The sequence below is a fragment of the Xiphophorus hellerii genome, chromosome 11 (genome assembly GCF_003331165.1).
Source record: "Xiphophorus hellerii strain 12219 chromosome 11, Xiphophorus_hellerii-4.1, whole genome shotgun sequence".
Classification (NCBI taxonomy): domain Eukaryota; kingdom Metazoa; phylum Chordata; class Actinopteri; order Cyprinodontiformes; family Poeciliidae; genus Xiphophorus; species Xiphophorus hellerii.
In genome coordinates, this window is record NC_045682.1 from 11,227,258 (window position 1) to 11,254,982 (window position 27,725).

The following is a 27,725-nucleotide window of genomic DNA, read 5'->3' on the forward strand; positions in this document are numbered from 1 at the left end:
CCTGACCTGAAGGCGATGTATGACTGTACAGAACAGGCCAACCTGGTTCAGTACCATCATAATCAAAAGTAAAAAACGGAGTTCGAAAAGGATTAAGAAGCCAAAGTTTATTAAATCCTACCTCCCAAATATTTCTCTCATTATGAATATTCACACGTCTAATTTTTATTCCATATCACATTTCAACTCTTTCCAAATTGTATTCATAAAATTATTTTTCAAGCAGTTTTCAAAAACTAAACATAAGACTAAAATGAGCTGTTAGAAATAAGTGACCAAGGACAAAAGTACTTAAGAACAGTCTGTGAAACTAAAGCAAAGACAGAATAATAAATCTGTAACACTTATATTTCCTTGTTTTTCTGACCTGCGTTGTCTCCCCTCCTGCTGCTTCAAGGTAATTCCTTCACTTCAGGGGAGCAGGAGGAAGAACAGAAAACAACAGGTTCACAGGTTGCCTGACTTTGGTTTCTTTTCATTAAGAGAGGTGAAGCAACAAATGTGGCCTTTTGCTGGTTGTCAGGTGATCTGGAAAGGCCCTGAGATTTATCCCACTATAATCCCAACAAGCACGCTCTGAGAAATAGCTGCTTGTAAATGTCAACACAAGCTTGTTCTAATAGCAGCAGCAGAAGATAAAGACACCAAGATAAAAAGCAGCAGCTAAATGTATCTGCTGTATCCAAGTATACATAGGTGAAAGTTTCTACAAACTATCTGAGTGAGATTACATTGTAACAACTCCTCTGATGTCTTAAAGGACTAAAGACAAGGATTAGTGCCATCTGGTGGCACCAACCAATAAATGTCATTAAACTGTAACAATTCAGTAGCCTTGTTACATTTTGGGACTGAAGGTTTTTTTCCATGGAATCAGAGGTTCTCTCTAAACTTACGCCTGGTAAAAAAAGAACAAAACTATGGAGGATGTCAAAAAATCTATATAAAGTGTTTTACATTTAATCCTAAAATGTATCAGCAGCTAGTGGAGCAAAGTTAAAATAGCTATTTTTACCCTCTAAAGCTGATTTATAAAAAAAAACAACAACACTAACCTATACATAAAAGACACGTGATAATAAACAAATAAATAACAATCTGAAAGTGCTTCTGGGAAAAAATTGTTTTATTTTAGTCAGTTGCCTCAAATGTTAAAAGCTTGAACCAATGACTGAAACTGAAATGTCCACTTTAACCCCAAAATTAGTGATGGTTGTTTTAGTGTAGCTGGTCCATGAGCTTGTATCTACGGAGGGAGGTTTCAGCTGTGCTACCAAAAAATACGACTTCAGTTTTACTTTCATTTAACTGTAGGAAGTTGAAAGCCATCCAGCTGTTTAAATCATCTAGATGTGATCCAGCACAGAATACATTTTTCTTGTTAGTGGGACATAAATCTGAGTTTAATTGGCATAATAGTGAAAAGATGTGACATGTTTGTGTAGTATGGAGCAAATAAAGAGAGAAGAGAAGGGGGGCCTAAAATTGAGCCATGTGGGACGTCACCAAGAGAGGTTAAAACTATGTTGGATATCCTAAGGAAGTTCTGAAGCAGTTCACTGCTCTGTCCCTTAGGCCTGGTTCACATCTCCAATGTCTGTGCCAGTGACTTTCTGATGCACTAAGACAGTCATTTTCTGATTGGCTACACCACACATTCCACAGGCGTCGTTTGTCCCCAGGGAACACTACACACGCTGCAATATCGGCCCAAGATAAACCAACAAGTTGAATATCCCCGATTTCAGACTGGAGCGGTCCTGAAGTCCTACCAAGCAAACTAGATCAATCTTAGCACGCCACACACAGCAGGAATGTTTTTTAAGATTATCTTTAGAGCCATCTCGATAATCAGGGCATTCTAAAGATTGACAAGGGTGAGAAATCAGGGCATAAATCTTTCCGTATGAACTAGGCATAAGGCCCACCAAGTGCTCCAATTGAGACATTTTAATTCTCTAATCCACTATATCAAATACAGCTGTTATATCAACACTATCACCAGAGTCAGTAGCAAGAAATATGTAATTAAATCTGGTGTAAAGAGCAGAAGCAGTGCTGTAGAAATCAAATTGGAAAACCTCAACAATATTCTGCTGTTTCAGGTACTGAAAATGAAAAACCTTCTCAAGGATTCTTGAAGGTGAAGGCCGTCTATAAATGTAATGTATTGACATCAGCAAACAACAATAAGACGTGACTCATTTAATTAATGTAAATGCTCAATGCTTCGCTTTACAATTCAAACTGAAGCAATCATTTCCAAAGAGGAAAACAAATCAAATAAAAGGAGAGCATACTGAAGAACTAAATACCGGTAGCTAAAAATAAACAAAAATGCTTTTAGCAGGTTGTTACAGTCATGGCCATGTTTCCAGTTTCAAAGTATATGATGGTTTTAATGGTTACTGATTAAAATTCACAAAAATATGTTACTCTGTTGTTGTAGCTTGAAGGTTTGATCAGACCAGAGATTTCTGCATTTGGTTTCAGTTGGCTTTGCATGATGGCCAAAGTAGTTGAATCCGTCAAACTTCATCTCAGTTATTAAAGAGAAACAACTACTTGCTTACAAAAATGCCATAGTGTCCCAGACTCAATCCATTGGTCCAGACAAGTGTCCTAATCATAGCTTAGCACATAGTTTTCCTCCTACGAGATATTCTCAAATTAAATCCAGACTTAAAACATAATTCACATGTTTCTCATGAACTTTATTTTCTCTAGGTCAGGAGCGCTGTAAATAAGTTTTGCTTAAATGAAATCCTTGCTGCTGCAGTTCGTGTAGCACCTCATATACAGAAACTATTATTAACCTTTGCTTCATGTCGTCCCTCCTTTTCCCTCTACCCATTTCCTGTCTGCAAGTAAAGGCCACAAAAACTTAAAAAAAGAAATTCAATAGTCTCTAGAAGTTTCTAAACAACACATTAAGTCTTCTCAACAGTCTGTACGATTGCTGTTCCTCATAAGAATTTAGAAATTCAAAATTGTTATGAGACAACAGAAGAAAAAGTTGTGAATGGTGACGTTGATTTTCTGCTCTGTTTTAGAATTAAAGTCTGTCTGTAGCTTTAACAACAGCAGTGGAGGAAGAGAACAAAGCCTTTAAGTTCATGTTGGCCACGCTTCCAAACATCCAATTAACATTAACAGCTGCCTTGTTCAGTTCAGCACTTCTTTCTTTGCATTGGAGGACGGTTTCTACAGTGTAGCTCCATAGCGTCAAATCGGTACATGACATACGGCACAGGCCAACGTTACTGACAGGATCACCACAGGTCACGCCTCCAGGAAGTAATCGTTTCTCAACAGCAGAGGATCCTGAACATCTGTACGAAGAAAAGCGTAGAACGAGGGTCTGGTTTTTACCAGACTTACAGTCATAGATGGTGGTACATTTCTGACATGCTAAACCGTTCCCATATGGAAAAGATAATTCTTATAAGGTTTTTATCTATTTTGTTTGAAACTTACACTTAATGCATAACACACTGATAGTATAAGATCCTTAGTAAATTTTCACAAAATGAAACATATAGTTTGGGTACTTATCAGAATAATATATGATAGTAGTTTCACATACAATGTCCTTAGTAAATTCACACAAATGAAATTTATATAATTTAGCTACTTATCAGAACAACAATTGACAGTAATTTCACATAAAATATCCTTAGTAGAAAAATCAATCATCCATGAAACTCAGCTATTGCAAGTAATCTACTTGTAGCATCATAAATGTGAAACATACTATACATATAAAATACAACCCAAACTGATTATGTTATGTGGACAAGAATAGGTTGATAAAAAGCAGATTTTAGACATAGTTATAACTGTATATCCTTTTGCAAACCCACAGACAATGTTACAAAATATGTAAAGAAACATCAACTTTTAGAAGGTTTTTTTTATTTACTATTTAATTATTCTTACATTCATTTAGCCTAAATGCTGCTTTATACCCTCTTATTTTAGGTGGCAGAGTCCTGCCATCTAAAATTAACATTTTACTGTCTGATATTATGACTTTCTTACCAAATAATATTATTTTTTATTTAAATCTTCTATTTTCATTATAATAAAAAACGTTTGTATTTAGCCTAGTGAGAGCTACGATTTGTAAAGTTAAATATCACCATATGCCATTCAAAGGCAACGCAGAGTCACTAGACTGTCATGGCGGCACAGCATATCAATGTGAGATCTGCATGGTCACACATCGCGTTCATATTTAAATAGACAAGCGGCAGGGCTAACCGTTAATAGTGTCTAGTAAAGCATGGCGGGCCAGTAAAGCATGTTTGCTCTAGCATTTATCCTTGTGTTTTATTATGTACTGATTTAAGTCAAGAAACTTAAAAGAATAGACAAATAGAGTGATATAGAAATTATGTAAATATCTTTCTTTTCTTGATTTTTATTTGGTTCTTTTAGATCAACAATTGCACTGATATTCCTTTTCCATGTTTGGTGTTCAGACATAGGTGCAACTCTTGAGAGGTGACCTGGGATACAGACCTCCAGCATCGGCAGCACAATCACAAAGCTTTGTGCCAAAAGTAAAAATGTCTCTCTTACACCAAACTCTTAAATTGCATGAACATATTCTTTAGTAAATTGGTCAGGGTCATTTGTTGCCAGGTTACACCTGTTTAAAAAGGAAAATGTTCTATCCCTGCATTTTTGCCTGTGTTGATTTCTTCATATATGAAAATAATAAGTGTTTTAAAAAAACATAGTAAAAAATGAAAAAAGTATATGGAGAGCATATGTTGACATATGGTTCTATCATTTTATTATATTGTACAAAATAAATGCAAAAGTGGCCACTTTCAAGAGTAAATCATATCTGCCTTATAGAATATACAAAACATATACTGTACTTTAGACAATATAAGGCTTATTTTTTTTAAATGCTTCTTCTATTTCTTTTCCATATGGGCTATACTTCAATTTAGATTTTACACATTTCAAACTGTGGCATCATGATGGAGAAATTAATTTATCTCTCTTTTGCACTGTATCAAAAATCATGCTTGCTTTCAAAAAAAAAGATAATTTTCACTTTTTGTTTTTTTTTCTTTTCTTCTTCTTTCAAAGCCCAAGCATTTGGTGGTCTATATTTATGCTGTAGCTTAGCCGAATTTCTCAGTTGAAGTTTTCACTTCAGCTTGTAGGGGGCGATAAGGAGCTGGAAGGACTCCTGACTACTAGGGGAAGTTGCTCACCTAATATATGGGACCCTAAGATGGGATGTGATGATGTAACGGGATGTCCAGAAGAAGATTGGACAAAGAAAGAAGTACATAGTATTTTACAATATTATAGAAAAGCAGAATGTTTACGTTGCTAATATTACCTGCTCCAGACTCCTTCTAGTGGTCTGGAGGTTGCAGACCACCTGCGTATTTTGCTATTTGCTGCATTTCTGTCTTTGTTTGTTTTGGAATTTTGTGTTCATTTATGTGTGCGCGGTGCGTTTTGCCAGCCAGGTGTGACAATGCAAAACGCATTTCATTAATGTGTTCATTAATGAAATAATCTAAAATTACCTTTACTATTAAATTAACACATGAAACTGTTCCCGTTTTACTGGGCTGCTGTCTCTTTAAAACAAAGAAGTGGCACACTTTGAAAAAACACTCTGCAACAACAAATCAGAGTTCCTGAAGGGGAGCACAGCGGGAATCTGAGGGGAAAACTGGTTATTGAGTTATTTTATCTGAGCTCGGTCAGCAAAGTTCAACCATAATTTTCCATCAATACAACTTCTGTTATTTTTCCGTGAGCACTCGCCATCTTTGTCTTCAGCCCGTGCTCATAGAGAACTGCAGAAACGATGACATTGTTGAGGGCAAAGAGAAAATTGCTTATGTACGGTTTGTGTTTGTTCCCCTTGATCTCGCTCCAATAGAAAGACAAAAAAAAACACTTCAAAAAGAAATACAGGCAGCTGATTTGGAGAGAAAAACAGAAACTGAAGAGTGTGGGGTAATTGAAAGAAGTCCATCTTAGACAGAAGCTGAAATGAAATATAGTTCTAGATTTGATCTGATCATTAATTTTTAAAAAATGTAGAACATAAAAAAACTATGTTTTTTCTGTTGACAGAAGTGTGAGATATTGAGTTAATAAGGTGAAGGTTTATGCTCACATTTTTGAGCATAAATCTCATTTATCCACCTATTTTCTGTTTGAACCCTTTTTGTGGCATTTGATAAGCCATGTGATGGTTTCTACATGCATTCAAAATTCAGCTACGGGTTTGATGCAAAACCTACATTACTCCCCAGCCACCATAAATACTCTTTATCTGCTCCTTTCCCCCTGGTTTCCCTACTCTCCGCCCATTCCTGTCCGCCCACCGACCCTCCATCCTCAGGCATATTAAATTCTCTTGCAATTGAAGAATAAATACTCCACATTAAAATACTAGATATGAAATTGATTCATTATTTGCTTTAAATAGTATTATGAAAACAGGAGAGTGTTGTTAATCAGCTGCAAGGTGGGAAGTAGTTTTTGGAAGTCGGGGGTGTGCAGATGCCAGTTGCTGCAGGCTCATCAGCTTTACGATGCAATGCTGCTTCTTTATGGAAGTAGGGGAAAACATCAATTTATGCTGATGACTGCCTCAGTTCCAAAACACTACCAAGACATGCTGGGAAGGTCTGATCAGGGCCGGGGTTGGAGAAGATGGCCTCAAGCTGCTGAACGGGGCCCCACACCCTGCTATGTGGACTAACAGTTTAATAGCTGGCATTTAATATAAAACAGTTAGATCAGGTCAAGTTTGTTTGTATTTCAGCAATAAAGCAAAATTGTAACATCTGTTACATTTTTACCAGACTTTGTGTTTTTGGGGTCACATCAGACTTCGATTACGCATTCACACCTCCACATACAAACCTGACTTTCTAGACAGACAAGCCAAAGTTCAGTTACAGCGGACTAAACTAGAACAGACTGAACAGGACTGTGTGAAGTCCTTCAGACATCCCTTCTGCTGCAAATGTCTTTTAATCTGGGCATGATGAGTTGGTTTTTGAGGTCCTGTGTTCTACAGACTGGATTTGCCTTCCTGAACCATTTAACTGTATTTTTTCTTATTTGTTAAGTGTAATGAAATCATGAGATACTGTACTGCTAAAACCTACACAGCTTTTACAGAAGCAGCATTTCCTCCAAAGTTTTTATTTGTTTTTGGGTTTTTTTTAGCCAATACCATATTTGGAAGTTTTATAACTCAAGAAAGTTGGGTTTGGTATTTGGAGTATTTCATTTAGACAATTTGAAATTAATATCAGCAGCTTGGTGGCTTTAGCATGGCTCAATGACTAACACCACATGGTAAATCACTTTTTCGTGGCCTGCAACAAATGAAAGCCATTCATTTGTTGCAAAATGTTCAATAGAGTGAAAGATTCTAGAACTATCTCATGGTTTTGTTTTCCCATGTAGTGAGACATTCCTTTGAAATCAAATAGAACATATCAAGCATTTTAGATGCAGTGGAGTTAATCTGAGACACCTCACTGTCTCAGATTGAATGAAAGAAAAGTGAATTGTCTTCATACATTTTTTTCTCTCCATTTGGTTTAAAGAATGTAATTTTGTTAGCCTTTAAATGCCTGTATCATCCGGAACTGTATCATTAGACATGATTAGCAGAGCCCAGACATCTCAGCATGTGAATATTTTTAAAATGGTTCCAAGAGTCACTTTAATTGCACATCTTCAGGGGACAGAAAAGATGTCCAAGAGAAAAACACCTAGTGGAAAATTGAAGTTCACCCTTGATGTGTCCTGGGAAGCTTAAGTGCACCTTGCATCTGCATGAGTTTACATAAATCTTTAAGAGACCAGAGAAAAGTTTTAGTCCCCATAGAGAGGGAACATAAAGCCGGTGTGTCTATATGCAGATTCTCCAGATTAAAGAAGGAAATATGAAAACGCTGTGTCTAACTCCTGCTTCTTTGTGCAACAACATGCGCAAGTTGTATAAACCATTAGACAGTAAATCCATATACATGTTGTTTCTAAATATATATTAATAATGATTTGATCCCAACAAAATCTGAAAGGAAAGAATACAACAACCAGGACACACAATGTGCTCTGATTAAATGAAACAAAAAAAAAGTTTTTCACTTACTTACAAAATGCATCTATATCTAAAAAAATGACAGCCGCCATTACCCTGAACACACCATCTCCATGGAAACACGGTGGTGGGAGTGTCATGCTGTGTTATTTTTGGAACAATTTGACGCCAGCCAGCCAGCCAGCCAGCCAGCCAGCCAGCCAGCCAGCCAGCCAGCTTATCCCTAGTGGGGTTGTGAGGGCAGCTGGTGCCTATGTCCAGTAGTTAGTAGTTGCGAAGCGGGGTCACCCTGACAGGTAAGCACGGTAAGCAGTCCATCACAGGAAACCTGATTTCATCAAATCAAATTTAAGACTTTTTAAGACCCTTTAAAGGCCATTGTCAATAAAATGTAGGACCTGTATCACAACAGAAATTACATACATACATACATACATACATACATACATACATACATACATACATACATACATACATACATACATACTGTCAAGAAAACTGGCATGGGGTGTGAGATCTTTCCGGGTGCACGCAGAAAAGGCGCACGAAGGCCTGAGAGAAAATAAGCAATCTTGTGGGTTGATTAAAAGTTAATTAAGTTGAATATGTATGAATACAATTGGTAACATGAGTATAAGTAATCACTCAATAGTATAAGTAATCACTCAATAACTTTCTGCAAAGTATTTCTGAATAATGATCTGTAATGATTTAACTATGTAATGATTATGGTTGATGATTTATAATAAGTGAGAGATGTGATTAATTGTTAATGCATATCAAGCTGTGATGATTTGAAATCAATTCAAATGTTTAATGTGTTAGATGTGTTTAATGGTTGTAATGAGAGAAAATAGTGAGTTATAGAAAAGAGAGGAGAATAAGGTTAAGTCAGCAGGATGGGTGTAGTCCTGCTGGCAGGAGATGTCGCAAGTTGGGGAGAGAGGGGACTTTCCGTACGAATCAGCAAAACCAAAAAGCTACCCACACACACAGATGGGGGAGACAAAGCAGAAGTTCAGAAAAAAAATAGTAAAGCAAGCTCCACATACACACAAATGGACGTGAAAAGTATAAAAGAAGCCTGAAAAGAGGAAGCGATCGTTCTTAGTCCGCGGCATTGAAGAGGAGTCGACACGGAGAAGCAGACTAAGCAAAGGACCGCACCCAAGAGCCAAGGGAGAAGTCCAGACTTCGCGCCGCCAAGAAGGGACAAGATCCGATTGCCCCAGCCCTGGTTCCTGATTCGACAGTCGGTCCTGCCTCAACCCAATGTTCTCAAACTCTGCAACAGACTTGGAGAAAAGACAAAGGTCCCTGAGGGATAAAGAGCTGCGTTTTCGTAGGATTTGGATCCGCTCTGCTCTGTTTCTATTCTAAGGAGGATTTTTCCACATAAGGACAAAGACTCTGACCAAGGATTCTGGATGTTTCTGTTGCCAAGATTCACCATCAACTGGGTGTGAGTTGCTTCTGCTCCACAAAATTCCATCTCATAAACTGCGACATAGGTTAGGGAAAAGAGACAGGATAGTATGGTTATACATGTTGATTTTATTATACTGCTCTCAAATTATATGCAATTAATTGTTGATTTGTATGTCACATATCCCTGCTTAAGCTTGCTTAATAAATTTATACTATAAAATTCTAATAAGGTTGGTGGACATTGGAATTAATTGAGTCACTTAAGTTATTTTTCTGTTCTCTTACTCGAGGTAAAACTAATGCACATGATTCTAGTAAATAGGAGGCTTCATAATTTCCTTTAGTGAGTGTAAATAATGACCCTGGGACTTATATCTAAGTCACTAAATTTATTCTAGCCGGTTCCAAGAGCGAGTTATATTTTAGAAAGCGAGCTACCGTTAACAGAAGTGGTTATTGGAATTATGCAGCTGCGTGGGCTACTCAGCTGATTGTTTCTTAACTGTAAAGGGTTGTAACTTCTGGATCGGAGGTAGTTAGAGCTAGACGAATCGCTTTCGCCACCAGTTTGAATAGATTATCTCTGATAGATCTCCTTTAGGGTAATACCCAGGTCTCAGAGATTTTCCGGACCTGTTAGACAGAGAACTGGTCAGTAGTCAGCCCCGGAGAAGTTGTGAGGAAGTGGGCGGGGCTGGCTATTGCGCAATAACAGACAATACATACATACATACACACACACACCCACACACACACACCCCCACACAGTACATACATACGTACATACATACATACATACATATATATATCAGACATGTAGGTCAGACTTGTGCTCGAAACTATGTTTAAAACACACTAAGCCTCTGACTTCAGAGTTCGTATCTCTTAGTTCAGCGCTAGCAGTAGCAATGCCGTCAGTTTGACAGCTACCCCTTCGAATCAAAACTGTGACATTTATGCAGCTTGTTTGTGGCTCTTGTAAGCATCTTTAGTTTTATGACACTGAACATGGCTCTCTATGGTCTTAATTCCCAAAATGCCAAGCTTTTTTGTACCGAATGAACAAAGGATCATACAGCAACAGAAGTGAACTAGCTAGCTAGCTAGCATGGATATATTAGCTGCTAGTTAACTGTACCCGCCAAAGCCTGGAGTCACAAAACACAATGTCTGTGCTCGACTTAGTCTGAGAACACTTTGAGGCTTGAAAGTGTATATAAGCCTGATGTCATTTAATTTTATTTAACACCACTGACTAACGTTTTTAAGGCCAACTTACTTTAAAAAATAATAATATAATTTTTTAAGGTTTTTTTCCAAGCAGGCTCAAGAAAACTGGTCAAGAGTTGATGAAAGGATGAACAGAGCTAAAAGAAAACCTGATAGGCTGAGTTCTATAGATTAGGTTCACCTATCAAAGTGAAATCAATGCAGGACAACTGGTTCTGCAAAGTATTAACTCAGTGGACTGAATACAAATCCATGCCACATTTCCCCCTTTTATGTACACTGCTCAAAAAAATAAAGGGAACACTCAAATAGCACATCCTAGATCTGAATGAAAGAAATATTCTCATTGAATACTTTGTTCTGTACAAAGTTGAATGTGCTGACAACAAAATCACACAAAAATCATCAATGGAAATCAAATTTATTAACTAATGGAGGCCTGGATTTGGAGCCACACACAAAATTAAAGTGAAATAACACTACACGCTGATCCAACTTTAATGTAATGTCCTTAAAACAAGTCAAAATGAGGCTCAGTATTGTGTGTGGCCTCCACGTGCCTGTATGACCTCCCTACAACGCCTGGGCATGCTCCTGATGAGGTGGCAGATGGTCTCCTGAGGGATCTCCTCCCAGACCAGGACTAAAGCATCCGCCAACTCCTGGACAGTCTGTGGTGCAACGTGACGTTGATGAATGGAGCGAGACATGATGTCCCAGATGTGCTCAATCGGATTCAGGTCTGGGGAACGGGCTGGCCAGTCCATAGCTTCAATGCCTTCATCTTGCAGGAACTGCTGACACGCTCCAGCCACATGAGGTCTAGCATTGTCCTGCATTAGGAGGAACCCAGGGCCAACCGCACCAGCATATGGTCTCACAAGGGGTCTGAGGATCTCATCTCAGTACCTAATGGCGGTCAGGCTACCTCTGGTGAGCACATGGAGGGCTGTGCGGCCCTCCAAAGAAATGCCACCCCACACCATTACTGACCCACTGCCAAACCGGTCATGCTGAAGGATGTTGCAGGCAGCAGACCGCTCTCCACGGCGTCTCCAGACTCTGTCACGTCTGTCACATGTGCTCAGTGTGAACCTGCTTTCATCTGTGAAGAGCACAAGGCGCCAGTGGCGAATTTGCCAATCCTGGTGTTCTCTGGCAAATGCCAAGCGTCCTGCACGGTGTTGGGCTGTGAGCACAACCCCCATCTGTGGACGTCGGGCCCTCATACCATCCTCATGGAGTCGGTTTCTAACCGTTTGTGCAGACACATGCACATTTGTGGCCTGCTGGAGGTCATTTTGCAGGGCTCTGGCAGTGCTCCTCCTGTTCCTTCTTGCACAAAGGCAGAGGTAGCGGTCCTGCTGCTGGGTTGTTGCCCTCCTACGGCCTCCTCCACGTCTCCTGGTGTACTGGCCTGTCTCCTGGTAGCGCCTCCAGCCTCTGGACACTACGCTGACAGACACAGCAAACCTTCTTGCCACAGCTCGCATTGATGTGCCATCCTGGATGAGCTGCACTACCTGAGCCACTTGTGTGGGTTGTGGAGTCCGTCTCATGCTACCACGAGTGTGAAAGCACCACCAACATTCAAAACTGACCAAAACATCAGCCAGACAGCATAGGTACTGAGAAGTGGTCTGTGTTCAAACTGCAGAACCACTCCTTTATTGAGTGTGTCTTGCTAATTGCCAATAATTTCCACCTATTCCATTCCATGTTGTCTATTCCATTTGCACAACAGCAGGTGAAATTGATTGTCAATCAGTGTTGCTTCCTAAGTGGACAGTTTGATTTCACAGAAGTTTGATTTACTTGGAGTTATATTGTGTTGTTTAAGTGTTCCCTTTATTTTTTTGAGCAGTGTATATTTGAAAAAAAATATTTTCTTTTCTTTTGCTTAACAGTTATTTATGACTATTGGATGACTGCATGACATAAATGTCAAATACAATCAAGGTAGCGTCGTCAAGTGAGAAAAAGAAGTTTATGGAGTATGAAAACTGTCATATGGCACTGTGAAGGTTAACCTTCATGTTTTGGCTGTGACTTTTTCCTTTCAGGAATTATATCTAAAGTATAACAAATAAAGTCTTATGCTTCATTAAATATAGACAGTTAATGAACTCCTGGCTGTAATATAATCTGCAGTAATGAATCACCAACTTCTAATAATGAGACTCTCGTCTCTGCCTCCCTGCTCTGGAGGGATGAGGATGTGCCTAGCTTGATCCAGGGCCAATATGTTCAAAATTAAATCACTTCTATCTGATTTACTTTGTTTGGATTTCAAACCAGATTACTGCTTATGCTTCACTGAATGAATGATGACCATTCCAACAGTTTTGCTAACACCGAACTGATTAAAAAAGTTAAACATTCAGGCAAACAAAGTTAAAAATAAAAGATAAACATTGGTTAAAAAATAGAATTCAGCATTTCTTAGTAATTTTCCTTGCAGGGCTCCTGCTCAGCGTGTAAACATGGCATGAAATGAAGTGATGATGACTCCATTTGTTTAACGAGACACTGCAGCTGCATAAACAGGACAACACAAAATACGAGGGCAGGATGGAAATGTTCGCTTTTGCTCATTAATTACACAATTATGCCAAGCTGCGTGCTTGCCTATGAACCAGATGTTGTGTAATTAACCTCAGTGTGAATGGAGCTGGCCCATTGTGTCTCACCTTTCAGACTGAAATGGAAACCAGACTGAAGCAGAGATAAGGGAAGTTACTCCAGACGGAACCAGATTCAACTGGGCCGAGACAAACCGAACAAAATGATGGAATATTAAACAAAACAAATATGGACATGTCAATCATTTCTATTATTTTTATGTTGTACAAAAATCCTAAAATCCAAAAGTAGCAAACACTTTAGGTCTTTTGCCTAGAAAGTCGGGTTCATTTGGGGAGGTGAGAATGCACAATCAAACTCTGATACGGACCAGAAAAGTTAATTCTGGTTTGCCTAAAAACCTTTGTCTCGGTTCCGTTGAAGTGAACTCTGGTCTATGCACACGTAGCTATGTTTCCATTGACCCTATAATTATGCAAATTGGAATTACCATAATAAATTTGCATAATGAAAACACGACAATTGTTTTTCGATAAATGGTTTTTGTGCTGGGCAGAGGTGTTTTTTTTTTTTTTTGACTCCATCAAAATTTGTGTATTTTGCAAAACTGAAATGAAAAAAAAACAACTTTTTCCACATCACAAGAGTCAGGTGGTGACCAACCGGATGTTTCTACTGGCAGAAAGGACAAAGAAGATGACAAGAAGTGGCAGGCGTGGCATGTTTTTTAATGACATTGCATGAACAGACTTATTAACCTGTTATTTTAATAGCTATTCTTATTTAATGACAACATCATAATTGCAAAATTGTGTTTTTTTGACACTGAAGACTTGAGACTTGACTTTAACATCACTTCAAAGGATGGACAAATGAGGATTCAGACTTTGCTCTCCAAGCATTGACTTGGACTAGTCCCTCAAAGACTTGAAATTCATGTGGAACTAAAGAACTTGTAAACACATCATGTTGAAAAGTTGGACTCATTCTTCAACAGTTGTCACTACGTTCCACTTTGGCTGAGGCGTTGTTTTTAGGTCCTGGAGGCTGTAATGGATTACAGGAGGTGAACGGATCACCTCCTGTAATCCATTACAGCTTCTAGGACCATTAATTAATTGAAATAAATGTCATGCAGGCAAGGTTATTCAAATGAGTTTGGTCCCGTTTGCTGCTGAGCATGTGTTGTTAAATGAGGTAATTTATTGGCGAACACCTGGCAACTAAACAGTAACATGTTACAGAACATTAGCTTGACACAAGATGCTTCACTTAGATGTAAACTGCAAGAAAAGTGTAGAAAGCTCAGATTTTACTTGGGGTCAACTTTGCCCTCAAGCAAAATTCAGTTGTCTCTTGATAATAAAAGCTAAAAATCAAATCATCCCAATTTAAGAACAGCAATACCAATCATATGAACCAAATAACAGTTTTACATTACAAAACTTTGACTCTGGATAAAGTTTGAATTTGGCACATGGATCACTGGACACGTGACATCCTCAACTTCCCTATCAAGACAAAGGTACAGAGCATTTACATGTTTTACTGCTATGTGTTCTGTAACCTAACTAGTACCACAGGATGATCCAAACCATGAGGATGACCACGTGCCTCTCTGTGATGACCGACAGTCACACAGCTAATCTTGTAGCTCTAACTTTGTCCGGATATTAGTGCTGTTGTTTCAACATGTTAAATCCATAAAAATTTATTAATTTTACTAATTAAACAAAATATATCAACAAAAAATGTGTTTTCTAGAGGAAAAAGATAAGACACTATGCCCCCTAGTGGCCAGCTTGGGGATCCTTTTTCTTATTTCTGAACCAGTCTTTGGTAACATGATGAAATTTTAGAGTTTTTGGAGTTTTGATATGAGGTTTTCCTTCAGGGTAAAATCACTTGGGCTGCCAGTTCTCGGCTTGATATTTTGAATGTCCTCTACTTGTAGACTGTTATCTATTCAGTGGAATGATGATGTTTTCAAATTCTTGTCAGACCTCTCTGTAAGTTATTTATCAGACACATAAGTTGCAACAACCTTCTATCTGAAAGTCATAAACAAATGTTTTGACATCACTGTGGTCTTAACTTCCTTTTATCAGTTAGAAATCATCCAAACTCCATCACAAAGCCAGTAATGTTCTATTTATAAGAAACTAATGTGACAAACCTGTGTGTAATTGTATCAGTCTGAAATGGGAATACATTCAGGGTGTTTAATTTTCACAGCAGTGGTCAATTTTCTTTTATCGTTATTCAAAATGTAAGTAATTTTAAATGAATTAAATGTGTAATAATTCATTTTCCATCATTTGTTTTTTAATATTCAGTACATCAGTTTGTAACAGTTTCATAAAAATAAGTTTGAAATGCTGCGATTCTAGAAAGATATTTTTCATCCTAACCTTTCTCAACAAAGCTGCTCATTCGGATTAATATGGGTTTTTCAATGAAAGAAAACTCACATGAAATTTGCCACTGAATGTAGTCTGTGTGCTCTGTTTGTGTTTACTTGTGCGAGTGCGCCAGTGTTTGCAGCCTCACTCTGACCTGTTGCAGCTCCTCTTGGTTGCCGCCCACCTCCAGCGCCACGGCAACCGAAGCGAAGGGACGACTGGCCATCTGCTGTCGTTCTCTCATCAGCTGCTGCATAGAAAAACAGAGAAAACAGAAAAGAATTTCAATGGAATATATTTTGCTTTTGAATCCATATTTTTTGGTGTCATTTTAAAATTGCTTCTAAAAATGTTTGTAATGAAGTTTTGTCTGCATTAGCGGTGTGCCGATCGATCTTCCACTGATCATTATCGGCCGATTTCTGTGAAAAAGTGTATGATCGGTGATCGCCGATCACTGTCTCCTGTTGCCGATCACCAAAACGATCACATTTATCTCACTTCGCAGCCAGCGTGTGCAGCTGATCTCTTCTTTCCTTCTCACTATGCAAGATCGCGGCAACAAATCGTGTCGTGTAGAACTTTAACGCTCAGAGTGAACAGGGAAGTTTGCGTGTTGCAGTGGAAAATTACCTTGGGGGTGAAGCACGTCAAAATGCATCAACACAACAAATCTAATATGGCATTTAAAAAACAAACACTTGACAGAGTTTGGCTACATTGAGGCTTGATGTAGGAAAAAAAGATATCAGGAGCGTTTAGACAGCAGGTAAAGCAGTGCACAACTACCAACACTCACCCGGATGAGTATGATAGCCAGAAAGCTAAACAAATAACCTGAAAAATAATTTAAGTCTTTGAGCTGGCGGTGTAAGACGCTGGTTCTGCTCCCGCTCTTGTACCGCCGCCACTCACTATTGGTAGTAATATTTCACAGACGTAGAGCAGCTCAACCTCCACCAGACAGTGAGCTCTCACACCGAACGTCTGCTTAAAGCTGCAGCATGTAACTAAAAAAAATTATAATTTAGATTTGTATTAAAATATGACTATTAGGTCTAAATTAGGTGAATTTATTGCCAGGTAATTTTTCCACTTTGCCAGATCATTTATACTTAAACCAAAAAATGAATAGCCATTCCAGGCGATCAGCAGTGATCGGTGATCAACAGAGATTGGCCTCATGGATGTCTGCATGTCTCCCATGAAGCCAGAATTTAAATTGAAGTTGCGTCATGGAAGACATAAATATCTAGTCTGCTCCTCACCAGCCCAGACTCCAGACACTCTGCTGGTTGTTACTGGCATCATAATTATTATGTGCAAATGGACCATTTGAAAAATAGTTGTCTGTACTCTCCACATTTACAATAACATATTACCACCTGAGCGCTATTTCTATTGATTCATGAAAGAATCCATTCCAGGTGATTGACAAGAGAATACTCCTATCACTAAAACTCCACTCCAGGTTTTCCTAGTTACCAACAACTCACCTCCAAACATAAACAGAGTGAATCGCATGGTCTGGCTGCTGAAAACTAGACAAAGAAAGGACAAAGGTGAAAGTCCTATTCTTGTCTCATGAGGTGACAGAACGCTTTGGTTTAACTATGCTAGATCTAGTGGTCCAACTCAAGTTACTGCAGTAGAGGTGGTGACTGAACTGCAGGTGCATTTAAAGTGTCTGCTGGAAAAAAGCTAAATGGGAGTGGAAGTTGATATTTTTTAGATGGAAAGTTTATTCAAGAATATAATACTCCACAAATGGCAATTAAAAGGTCATAATTCGCACAGGAGAGAGAAAAAAGCCGTCCGTTAGCCACTCTTGCGGTAGCTAATGTGTCCTCCCCACATTAGAATTGATTCCGATGCTTATGTGGGAAGAAAACTTAAAAACATGCATAGGAGGGACACAAGGAAAGTGTTTCTGCAGGTTTCACCAACTCAGATTTAAGACTTTTAAGAATGAAATTTACAAGATGTGTCAACAGAATTGTACAGAAGAAAATTGCATATGTTATGTACAAGAGCCAAGCTTTTTTGCCCAGAAAGCACGTAGCATTGTGAGAAAATGGCGAAGACAAACATCGTCCAGCCAACTGGTGATAATTTACTCTCACCCGCGATAGACACAAAAAGCTAACTTCATAGCTAGCAAGGATTTAGGAATAGCTAGTTGGCGGCAGCCTTAACCCCTCGAGTGTGTGTGATGCAAACTTGAAAAGTCCCACAAGAAAAATAAACTACATATATATGAGTAAATACTTCTGTCACAGCAAAACTCAAAACCTGTGATTAATGTATTTAAGGTCAACTTACTTTTTTTTAATGAATTCAAGACATTTTAAGGTCTTAATTTTGGATACATGAATTTAAGACTTTTTAAGGATGTGTTGACCCTGAAGGATGTCCACACAAATCCAGAGTCAGAAAAGAACAGGAGGGAAAACTTCACTGAAAGCAAACTGCTGGATGAAACAAAAGCAGACGGTGAAGCCTTTATCAACATGAGTCCAAACCCCAAAATACAAACAATAAATGTAGAAAGCAGCCTCTCAAAAAAAAGAAAGAAAGAAAAGGAGAAAGGAAATACATCTGTTCAAATGTCCTGATTCCCATGTGGCAAAATGATTCTCATTACACTCTTCATCATGAGTCCTATTTCCCAGCTTTTTCCACTTCACCAAAAACATGTTAATGGGCTTTTGTTTCTACAGTTAGCTTGGGGGATAGCCACCTGTTTCATACACACACACGTACAAAAGTCTTGGTCAATAATACAGAATGCAGCAATCATCATTGCACTGTTTGAATCTATATAACACACACATTTCCATCTCACAGAAACTCCTCAGGGAGGGCAGCACAGACAGAGCAGCATGTTTGTTTAAAGCTTGAAGTGCTTTATTTAACAAATGGCAACAAATATATTTTTTAAGAAAGGACAGGCAGAGAGGCATGATGACCTTTGCTACATGTCTTCCCTGCTCAAAGGTATAAAGTAAATACTTGTCAGATCACACAGACGAGCTCCAGGATAAAAAATAACTGTCTATGACTGCGGTTCAGATATGTACCAACTCCAGGCCCATTCCACACCGGCTAGATTTCAGGAAGCTGGTTATAGAAAGCTGAAACTTTTGACAGTAAAATAAAAGTAAATTTGAAGTTTTGTACCGGCATATTTGAGATGTGAAGTTGATGATAAGATGGAGACGAATTAACCTCATACACCAATACAGGTAAGATCATACACAATTTTTATTTTATTAAAAAACTTTACAGAAACTCAAGGCTATTATGGACAATGCCAGCCACCCTCTGCACACTGCCATCAGCAGCCAGGAAGGCAGCTGCAGTAGGAGATTGATTCTTCCAAAGTGCAGGATCAACAGACTCAGACAGTCTCCTTTGTCCCTCGTGCAATGAAACTCTTCAAATCCTTACTGGAGGTTGGAAGGAGGGCTAACAGGAGTACAATATAAACAGCAGGACTATAGGATATGGCTGTTAAAAAATAAATAATTAAATAAATAAAGTACTGATGTATTGTTTGATATGTTGGTGCTGTGTGGGAGACGGGAACTACAATTTCCCTGAGGGTGAATCCCAAAGGGATTAATAAAGTTTTTTATCTATGTATTTATCTATTCAGTTATTATAGAAATATAGTGTTTATTTATAAATAAGTAACCAAACTGAATTCAAAATGTCTTGTTGGAGTTCTAATTAAAGTTCACTTTCAATCAGAGTTGCTTCAGGCTATCAAGAAGCAATTACAGGAACAAGGTTACATTTCTCTTGTTTCTAGGTTTTAAATAATTTTAATAAAAGATAATTGCTGACCACTTTTCCTTCCAGATTTTATGTACAAGCACAGATTTTGACTTTTGCTCATAAAGTTGGAAACAGTTGATCTATAGGAAGTTAACATTTATGATAAAAAAGCATAAAAATGACAAAATGCAAGAAAACTAGAGGGTAAGATAATGATAAAAATGGAGAAAAAAAAGTATCAAGGAAACAAAGTTGAAGGGTCATAAAAAGAGAAAGGAAATAAGCCATTTCTAAATGTCAAGAGCTTCCACACTGTGTTAGCCCTCCCTAAACAAAGGCACCTTTCTTACTTCTGTGTCCTCTCTTGTTTCTGAAAAAGGGCTGACATTAACTAGCTGTCAGGTGTTGTGGGAGCGAGCCGCCGGCTGCTGGCGTGCCGGTGTCAGGCTCTTTAAGCATGAATGAATACTACACCTGTAGTTACAGCGGCACAGAGGCAGCAGCTCGCTCTGTTAGCATGCTGCCGCGCTGGCTAATGTGATGTCTTCTCTTGTTAGTTGTCAGCGCTTTGCTAGCTCTCCTCAGGTGACAGTTTGTGCTCGGTAGCATTGCTGTTAGCTCTCTGCTGATGTCAACTTGAATCAGTGAGAAGTGAGAAGGTGTGGGTGGGATGTACTGCGAGCTTCAGTGTTGGGGAATATATCCTCTCTAAACTGTTGTAGTAAACATTATTGTTAGCAGCATTTTTAGAATATATGTTTAAATGACAGAAGAGAAAATAATGATTGATGAGCTGCAATATTTCAGATTATTTTTCACTTTACTGGAAGCCAAAACGTCGGTGGGACGCCTTCTGTTCTGGTTTGGTTCCGGTTCATTTCATCGAACCGGAACCAAACCAGGAGAGTTCAGAATCTTAGTTGAACAATATGGATATGGATAACAATATGGATAGCAAGGCATAGAAAACATTGTTGTCTGGGCACTTTTCCACATAAACAAGCACAACTACAATATTCTAAACACAATAGTCTTGCTTGCAGAGGGGGCCAAATAGTTGACCAAGGTGGACTTGCCAAGAAGTGGTGAATGACAGGAGCTTGAGAACAAAACAACATGATGTTTGTTGGCTCATCGGCCTCACCATTCTGGGCTATCTGCTTTTCACTTATCTTTACCCAGGTTGCCATTTGTCTGTAAAATGCCTTTTGACGAGTCCTTGAGTGGGAACAAGGACAAGACAGTAACCATCTTCTGTGTCTGGCAGTCAGGCTGTAAATCAGCCATAAAATGCCTAATTAACTCTGCAGTGCTGTAAACAAGCACCAACACACTGGCCTCTATCAGCTGGAAAGAAAAAAAGAGAAGAAGACTGGCAGGTGTGCATTTGCACATTTCGTTTTCTGTATGGATTCAAGGCAAGTACCTAGAATTCAGACTAAATCACAAAAAAAGACACAAAGTTACCATTTAAAGTGAGAATTTCTTCATGCCTGCACTTCAATGCGCTTGTTTATCTGGCCTCAAGGGGAGGCATGACATCCGAATGCACATTCAGCCGTCCTTCCATCCTCCTGACCGTGTCGGCCGGACAGACTGATGCGTAAACAGCCCGGAGCTGCAACAATGAAGCCAATCACATGGCGAATTACATTTCACAGAGCGCCGCTTAACCAAAAGCAGCACCTGTGAGCTCAAATTGCCGGTCCTCTTAGATGGATTGGAAATGCCGGTGTAATGTGCTGTTTGCTGATTTCAGAAGCAGGCTTGTGCAAATGACGAGCTTAAAAACACCCCGAGTGGCTCGCTGCTACTACAGCTGCAATTAAACACCACCTCAGCTCTGCTAGGGCACAACGGCGGAAAACAAACACACATTCATGAGTAGGTAGATGAGGCAATAATGAAGTTGAGTGCATTCTGTATCCCACAGCAACAAATTGCTGTAAACTCACGCATAAAACCAGTTGGCACTGTTGGTTGTATTTGGGTTTGCATTATCTAAAAATGATTTTAGTCACAAAGTGACAAAATGTATGCATGCTCTCAGACCTCCCAGAAGTATTTCACACGTAACTATATATTTTATACGTCGTTTGTCTTCTCGTTTTATTTTGTCAACATTGTTTTGTCAACATTGTGGATGATTATAGTTTATAAAACAATTTTTTTTTTAAGCTTTACCAATAAGTTTACCTATCATGAAAGGCACTAAGAGTGATACAAGTACTGAAAGTCTGATTCAAAATATATCATGATTGATTCTTTTGTTTTGCATTGACATCAGTTTTTTCAAGCTAAGTTGTGCTTTTTTCCCCTTAACTTTTCAGCAACAACACTGAAATTCAGCACATTAAAAAAAAAAGTTCTTTATTTAACTCAACGGGAAATTAAACGTTGTACTAACTCACGTCATCCAAGTCATTGTGGCTGCTGTGGCCAGGGCCTGGATAACCCCATAAGTTGTTAACTAACTGCTAATCCACATCATTTGCTTTTGTCACTCCTCTTTAAATCTCTGCTAGGACATAATTAGAAAGCTGGGAGAGAGATGCTGGAGTAGGGGATCCTTGCGCTTTATGATCAATGTGTTGAACAGCATCAACTCTGTTGTCAATGGCCAAACTTTAACTCCACTGAACAATTCCAACTTTGATTAAAAAAGAAGGAATTACACAAACATCCTTTTCTGCTAAAATGGAACAATTTTTTTAAAAGTTTATGACATTAACATAGCAAATCAAATGAAAATGCACAAAAAACAAACTTTGAAAACAATCTGTGAAACTAGTGACATATTCACTAATACATCACTGCTCAAACACATTTAACTCAATGATTCCCTTTCTAGGTGCAATGCAAAAATCTCAGCCCGTGTTTCTCCAGTCTGTCTGTAACCTGACAAGATGGTTTAATCAATTCCCAGGAGGGCAACTTGTTTGGTCTGATTGATGTTTTAATCAGAGGCACAAGAGAAACCATCCCTTCCAGACAAGGCACTATAACTCTTGCCAACCAGGTTTTATTAGTTCCAAACTATTCTTCACAGGAATGGTTAAAGTTAACAAAAATACTTTGATGAGCACCAGCACAAGGTATGATCTAGTTACAAGGTTCTACATAAATATTTTTTGCTGTTATATGGAACAACTATGTTAAAATCTTCAGAGTGAATATTTCTATCTTCTCAGATTGGTTATGAGAGAAAAGGTTAAAGTTTGGTTCCTCAGCAATGAGTGAAAACGTAGAGAAAAGGATGAGAAGAATGGCAGTAGATTTTACAGTTATGATTTATTCCATTATGTGACACTATATTCATGAGCGTGGCTTTAACCAGCTCTGCCCAGTCTGCCCAGACCAGATTTTTCTCCATTCGCAGAAGTTGTTGTTGATTACTTCTTTATTGTAACAATGCTTGTAAAGCCTCTATTTCCCCTTGGATGGGCCCATATTTAAAAGGAAAATGTATTTCAGCAGAGTATATGGGTTACACCCAGATAGAACAAACAGAATCTTCTGAACCTTTTAATGTTACAGAAATTCAAATTCTAATAAATCCAGAAAAAAAGAGGATTTAACAGTCAATTATTGTTCTTAAAGAGAAATCGGACCTTTAAGGTGGTGATTGGAAAATTGGCAACAAAATCTCTGACAGCTATACCTGAAAGGTGAAATCTTCATTCTGTTTTCTCTGATCAGCAGGAGCTCTGACTTTGTCTCGCTTCAGAACAGGAATTAAAGTTCAGTCAAATCACACAGTAGTTCACAATAAACATTTAGAAAATATCAGCTCTGAAAACTGAACATTATGCCAGAACTGACTGAAGGCCATCTGTTTTCTTTCAGATTTCTTAGTGAAATGAAAAAAAATCTTTTTATTTAGACCCCAGCTGAATTTTATCAAATACTACATCGATCAATGACAAAATAAAAAATTGTCTATATGAATTTAGAAAGAACAGAGTCAGAGAAACACTGCTTCTCTCTCTAAAAAAGGTTGAATTGGTCATGAGAGCAAAAACCACACTCACATTCATAACCCAAATATACATGGAGACGCTGAAGCATCCCAAAAAGATTATAGATGTACCAAGAGACACACACTCTGAAAGCATTGCTTTGTTGGAACGTCATAAAAGGCATCAAGACAAATAACACATTCATAAAACTCTGATTGATACTGATAAGTATTCAATTATTCCTTGATTGTGTGGCTTTGAAGCTCAGTGTTGTGACTGGAGACATGATTTCCAGCTTTTCCTCTCAGCATAAAGATATTAGCTATTGAAAGAAGAATGAATGCATGCAGACGATATGTCCACAGAGAGGCTGCTGTTCTGATTACTTGATATTACGCAGCTGCTTTTTAGAAAGGATGCACACATGGGTGCTCTTGCAAATTTACATCATAAAAAGTACTTGGCTAAAAAGACAAATATGTGCCGACAAACAGGTGCATGCAAAGACGCACACACTGGGAATCACACTCAAGCACACACACACACACTTCTCTGCCGGTGAAATCTGTATGCCAGGCAAACCAGAACCGGGAGGCGATAACAAATCTCATTTCCGGCATGTTTGCCAAGTTTCCAGACAGCATTTGTCTTCTGGCTGAATGTGGGGAGTGGGATCTGAGTCGAGTAAACAAGGGCACAGATATCCTGTCTGATAGAATTTGCCACTTCATACCAGCTTCCATCAGAGACTGGACAAACACTCACGGACCGTGTTCAGCATCTGCTTCAGTGTTAGAGGTAAGACCAGGCAGAACCGATTCCACTGAAACTTCAGGACTGGACTTCAAGTCAGACTAAGGCAGCGTAAAGTCCTAGTGAATGTGTAATGAAGGAGTTAACAGTAACATCTGGGTAAGATACCGGTGTTTTCTTACAAACGTGACAAAGATCTTCATTCAGGTCATTTCTATTTCTGTTTCTGTTGTCACACTGTGTAGTTCTAAGGCAAAAAAGACTTAAAACTACATATAGGTCTACATATAGTTCTACTGTGTTCTGTCGGTGTAGTTCTACACCAAACATAGAATTATACCGGTGAAGAACTACACCAAACTACACCATTTGTGTTATTTGTGAGAGTGAGATGCATACAGATTACAGAGAGACAGTTATGACATCATCATTTCAAAAAGAGACATGGTTTGCACATTCACACGAATCATAAAAACTGCAGTTTTGAAATTTTTCCACTTTGGAACTCAATTTCAAAATGGATTGTTTCTGGTTTCCCAAGAAGCCGCATCCGAAGACAAAAACCTTTTGTGGATACACCTAAAATCTTCTCCATGTGGATAAGGCCTGGGCCTCGGGAACGGTCTTTAGACAGAAAAACAATGGATGCAAAACTTTGTCTATAGTCACTAAGTATGGACAATACTGAAAGAATATGTTCCTAGTAAATAAACTTCCTCCAAAGGGTTGTTTGACTTAGTTCAGAACAGAGGTGCTGGTTCAGAAATCAGAAGCTTCCTATAGAGGAAGACACATTTCAATGGAGCAAACATGAAAGCTACTCTACTAGAGAGAACAGATCTGAAGAATAGCTTATAAAAAACATCTGCATTCTAGTAATGGCAGGGGGAACAAAGATGGAAGAAGGTTTGTACTGTAGGCTGTTTATGGTAAATTAAGAGGATAAATACTTTAAAATGCTTTGAAGGACATTACTGCATTATTAGACTGAATCAATTTATCAAAAAAGTGTCTTCCAAACCTTTTCATCTGTAATGTAAGTAATATTATCAGAGGGTCTTTTTGGGTTTTTTTTGTTTTTTTTAAATTAAATTTACAATCACATTAATTAAAGTACACCTTCTCTCAATTAGTCTGTGACACAAGAGGAATTGTGGTAAAACTTCTGGATGTACCAACAACAAATATTCCTTACAAGCATGAGAGCATTGTACATTTTAGAAGTTACCAAGAACAAAGTAGAAGCATCAGATGGTTCTGGCTGGGCCACAGTCCAGGCTTTTTAAATATATCAAAGGACGCCCAGAGACGCTGAGTGACTGGATTTCTGCTGGAGCTGGCTGAAGAGGAGCTGATGCATTCCAAGAAGGTTATTCAGTCACAGCATCTAATATGTTCTGTTTGGACTTTCTACAATTAGATCTAAAGTTCTGATGATTTGCGAGTGCTTTGGATTCTTTCTTTGTGTCCAAAGTCTCTTTAGAAAGTGGTGCTGAAAAACTTGCTCAGTTTCTGTGACATATTCTGACAAGGCCATAAAATAAATCCCAATTGATTTGCAGAGCTAATTAGAGAAGGCCAGTGAGACAGCGGGAGACAGAAGAGGCTTATAGATCGGACAGCTTGTAGCTGTATGTCTGAACAATACCCACACCAATCAGTTCTATTCACATTTAACTGTCAATTACGGCTGGTGTTTTGACACGAGAAATAACAAAATGGTCATCTAAATTAAGACAGAATAAAAACTATAACACACTGAATAGAAACAAACATAAATAAGGCCAAATTATGTGAAAAGAAATGTGAAAAATAAAACAAAAACTTTCAAATACATCTTATTATGTTGCAGAAAAGATGGGAAAACCTTTTGGTTCACCAGTCTGAGAAAGACCAAAATAAATATACTGCATTTCTGATTAGATTAGGCAACAATGTTTCTCAATACTGATGTAATTAAATAGTCAATAGACATTTAGCTAATATAATGTAAGAAATGCTCAAAATGCAATACAATGACGGGCCGTTTAGGAAAAAAACTATGTTTTGTCTCTCACACACTACTAAAGACTCATACACACACAAAACATATTAAAATTGCACATGTACAGTGTATACTATTAAAATGTCACACGCATACTTTTTTTTTCTCACACACACACACACATAAAAGACTAAGATTGCACATATAAACTAATAAAATATTGCACACATACACACAAAGCATGCAGACATACTATTCTGAAAGATAGGTCGAAAATGTATGTGTGTGAACTAACACGAGGCTGAATGAATGATTGAATGAATGAATGAATGAATGAATGAATGAATGAATGAATGAATGAATGAATGGGGATGAGCATATCTTCAGTTGTGTCTCATGAAAAGATATATTTCACTTTTGAGAGATGGTATGGACCTGGTGTCTCTGCATTTTAGGGCTACACATCAATGAAGAGCTTCATTTAAGTTAAGAGGTTTTCAACCAAAACATGTGGGACCCTTGTAAGAATGGTGGAAAATCTTCCTAACATTAAAACCATCATCTGTGCTCACATGTGCCTGCCTGTTTTCAGAATCAAGGATACAGAACATTGTTTGGATCTGTAGGCTGATTGACGTGAACTGAACTACCTGTATCTGTGACTCCATCACATCACAGAAAAGCTCAAATGGTAATCCAATCCATCACACAGGACAAATCAGTACCTGAGAATAAACACAAAAATTCAAAACATGAATGAGCTGCAAATTCTTGAGTTTGTTGATGGTTTCGGTCACCAGTTGGCATAGTTCAGCTACTGAGGTTTTCATATATTGCTTTCTTCCTGACATAATTTCTCATATTTTCATTTACAACTTCACTTTTAATGCTTTCCTCATCAGTTTAACAGTACAATATGAACTGAAGGTTCTGATCAATGATATTGAGTTTTTTAATGCAGTCTGCTTTTGATGTTTTTGTGCAGAAACCTGTGAAAGCAGTGTCATCCAATGAGTTCACAGCTTTAGCAGACAAGCAGATGAAGCAAACTGAACTTTTATATTTATGATCCATTTTTTCTAAGAATATTGAAGGAAATATGGCCATCACCTTACATTTAAATATGGTTGTGATGTCTTTAATGAACAGTTCCATCAGCTCACGTTTTAATGGAATCAAGAATTGATTAAAAAAAAAAAAAACTCGTAGTGTTTTGAAATAGCCCTCAATTAGACATGTAGAATGAATCACTTAAAGACTTTATTTCTGACATCTAAAATAAAAAAATTAAGTAAATGAGAAATTTGTGGAAATTCTGCTGAAAACAGCAAACAGAACTGGAAAGGATTAACGAGGTTAATGAGTCAACAAAAGCCGGGCTCAATATGTCACAGAAAAACAATAAATCTGCTGATTGGAGAACAACATCATAACTTCTATATTATCTAAACTGTATTTCATTAGAAAAAAATAATTGAACAAGAACTATTTGAAAA

General features: G+C 38.1%; 1 protein-coding gene and 1 long non-coding RNA gene across 3 annotated transcripts in view; one reads left to right on the forward strand and one right to left on the reverse strand.

Moving 5' to 3' along the window:
- LOC116728592 (uncharacterized) overlaps positions 1-16,010 on the reverse strand; it is a 32,280-nt gene extending 16,270 nt beyond the window's left edge. The window contains exons 1-2 of the long non-coding RNA XR_004341003.1: positions 15,908-16,010; positions 3,247-3,332 (exon numbers count right to left, since the gene is read on the reverse strand). This is a non-coding gene — a long non-coding RNA (uncharacterized LOC116728592). The remainder of the gene's footprint in view (positions 1-3,246; positions 3,333-15,907) is intronic.
- ppp3ca (protein phosphatase 3, catalytic subunit, alpha isozyme) overlaps positions 1-27,725 on the forward strand; it is a 205,037-nt gene that overhangs the window by 135,487 nt on the left and 41,825 nt on the right. The gene's annotated exons all lie outside the window — the stretch shown is intronic.